This window comes from Penaeus japonicus, unplaced genomic scaffold, assembly GCF_977035675.1.
Source record: "Penaeus japonicus unplaced genomic scaffold, GWHDUDI00000001_assembly GWHDUDI00000024, whole genome shotgun sequence".
NCBI lineage: Eukaryota > Metazoa > Arthropoda > Malacostraca > Decapoda > Penaeidae > Penaeus > Penaeus japonicus.
The window spans coordinates 21,629,285-21,632,956 of NW_028234426.1; positions in this window are offsets into that span (position 1 = coordinate 21,629,285).

The following is a 3,672-nucleotide window of genomic DNA, read 5'->3' on the forward strand; positions in this document are numbered from 1 at the left end:
GCACCAACACAACACATTAGGTATACAGGGGGGAGGGGGAGGGTTACATATATATGAAATGTGCGGGAAAACGTTTCAACCGCTAGGGGGGGGGGGGGTTAACGCATAAAATGTGCTGGAAACTTCTCGACCGCTGAGTAGAAAGCAACTTGTGTGCTCCTTGCATGGCTTACTGAAGCGACATGCGTCTTGCATGACTACCTGAATAACATGCGTGCATCTTGCACGGCTTACTGAAGCGACATGCGTCAAGAATGGCTACCTGAATAACATGCGTGCGTCTTGCACGGATTACTGGACAATAAACAAGCACTTTGCAACTGCCAAGAGGAGAACATACAAAAGAAGAATCGAAACTAAGTAATAAGTGCAAGCTCAAGAGATACAAGTGTACAAGATACAGAGAAAATACGAACAGGAGTAGCACATGCGGGTGGTGGTGGGGTGGGGTGTGGTATTTGTGTTGTCGACGAGAACAGGCAAGTGAGTGAATTAACCTGAGCAGGCGTACTTCAACGAGTGGCGTCTTCATTATCGATAATTATGTGGAGTGATGAAGAGACGAGAAAGCGACAGTTGTTGGCATGAATTCCCTGGGAGTGGCATTACTTATTTTCTTCGTAGTCGAATAGTGCTAATCCTGTGTCGTTATAAAAGATAAATTGATAGATAAAAATCTGGCAACACTGATGACCAGTACAGGTTCAGAATGAAAGTGAAAACTGAAGAATTTGCATGGTTTAAATACAATATCGAGTCCCCTTCAATAATTGTAATCAAGCATGGAAAATCTATCAAAGGTTCACTATCAGAACAAATATTTTGTAGAGTAAGAGTCAATAAAATTTCTCCAGAATACATTCTCCAAATTACTTTGTCCGTAAAAGGAAAATAGAAAAAGAAGAAGGGTTGTTTTACTACAAAGCGAAGTAAATACATCGCATCTGCCTTTTCACATGAGCAGGTCATGAGGGGGAGGGGGTGAGATTTTGGCATGTGCGAAGAAACAATACATACCGAATGAAAATATTTGATTCTCAGCTTCACCATAGCAAACAGAACTTCAGAATACTCTGGCCATTCATCACATAAAATTAAAGAGGAAATTTTTTCTACTATGTATATCTCAATGAGTGGATTTGCGAGTCGGACAGGGAGATATTGATTAGTAGAGGGAAATTAATAGTATGGGGGGGGTGGGGGGGGGGGGGGGGGGGTTAGTTTTGGTGTGTGGTTTGTTGGGGATGTGATGTGATGTGAAGGTGATTGCGTAGTTTTTATATATTTGAATTAGGAGGGGGGCTGGTGTGAGACTGTTGCTTGGTTGAGGGTGGTATGTGAAGTTCAGTAGGCCTTCAGGGAGGCCGTTATAACGTATAAGTATGAATCTTGAGTCGCTTTCTACAAATGCAAGAAGCTGGAGTTTCGAAGCGAAAACGAACACAGAAAACAGGACAAGTCAGGTCAAAACAGACTGCCAGTAATATACATTGAATTAAGTTGAAATATTTAATTAATGTCTTAGGTCGCATAATGTTCAATACCAATGCCTTACAATATGTATATATATATATATATGAATATATATACATATATATGTATATATATATATTTATTTATATATATGTATATATATGCATAATTCATATATACCGATATGGGGGGGGGGGGGGCGGGGGGGGGGGGGGGGTGGGGGGTGGGGGGGGGGGGTAACTATATCATATATATTCGAAATACATGCATACATATATATATATATAAATATATATATATATATATATAATATATATTATATATATATATAAATATATATATATATATATGTATATATATAATATAATATATATATATATATAAATATAATATATATATTTATATATATTACATATATATGTATATACATATTGTATATATAACATACATAATATCTGATATATATATATATATATATATATATATATATTATATATATATAGATATATATATATACATAAAATGAAAATATACATATATTATATATTATAAATATATATATATATTTATTATATATGAATAATCTATCTTAATATATATATATACATATATATATATATATATATATATATATATTATATATATGGTATACATATAATATATATGCATATATTATATAATATATATATATATATATATATATAATATATATATATATAATATATATAAAATTTAACATCACACCACACATATATGTATAATAATCTGAGTCTAGCTGCCGTGGTGATCATACGTGTTTTTTATTTTGCGATCCTCCGTCTCCGCCGCCCAGCCCCGCAACTCAGCAAACTTGCATGCATTCTCATGGTCCCGCAGTGTCAGAGGGTAATCTGACCCCTACTCCCAGGGCTTGAGGGGGCCAAACTGGGGGCTTCCCACTGGTGCTGTCCTCAGAGCAGCTATCCCGACCCCTCTTCCCCAAGTGAAAAGGGAAACCCCTGGTCCTAGGGTAATGTGCCCCCCTCCCAGGTACCGGGCACCTCAGCCCTAGGATATGGGCCCCTGGCATAGCGTGGGTCAGAGCTCCCCCTCTCCCCGCCCACGAGAATGGGCACCCCCATGGTCAGTCAGGGTCTAAGGCTGCCAATCTGGTCCCCAGCCCAGGTGAGGGGTATTTTTTTCAGCAGCATCACCACAATGACAGCAGTGCAAACAACTATACAGAAAACAGGAAATCAATATATCATGCGGCAGTGTTTACAAACAATAGTGCTTAACACAATTCTGTGCTTCATAGGCCAACAAAAAGCCCGTGGCCAAGGTCCTGTCCTCAGTGATCAAATCAGAAAATACTACAGACCGTGCTGAAATCTAAAGGCCCATGACATTGCCATCAACCTATCAGACTCTAGAAAACCTAGAAATCGACACGGGACACCTAAACGATGACAAACATTTAATCGTGCATACTATGCTTGATCAATGTTTGATAAAACCAAACATTGTGTTCGTAAACAACAACGACGGACACCCCCCCACAGAACTGGTCGCCACCAAAGAAACCAGGTATCCCTCAACAACTTTTGTAAAATTCTTCCAAAAGTGTACAACCAGAGGAACACAGACCTACAGTGGGGTCCCTCTTACACAGACTCCAAAATCTGATGGAAAACAAGATCGAACCTGGCTGATCGGAATGTATTTCTGAACAGCAGGCGCTTTAAATAGAATCATAGGGCAAGGTGCAATATGACAAGATTCCCGAACCAGACCGAAAACAGGTAATGCAGAATAAGACCACAGGCATGAACTTCTACCACAGGTCATCCCCTTAAAAACGAAGCTCCAAAAAGAAACAAAAGAAGAACAAGCAAGACAACTCGATCCCAACCGCCACTGGGAGGAAACAGCTCAGGCAGCAGGTGAAGAAGCTTCACGCCCCCCCTCCTGCCCCCACCCTCACAGCCGCCCTCCAGCAGGGCACTCAGTCATAATCAATAATTATGCTGAGAAAACAAGAGTCCAATTCCACGAAACAACGAAACAACAATAACACAATCCAGCTCAAGACGACGATGACGAAGGTTTATGGTCAAAGTCGTATCAAGGAACAACAAAAGCAAAGCAAGAGTAAACAAACTCCAAAGCCGCAAAAAGGAGCAGACCGACCTGACACAGTGTACCTCTATATTACCAGCT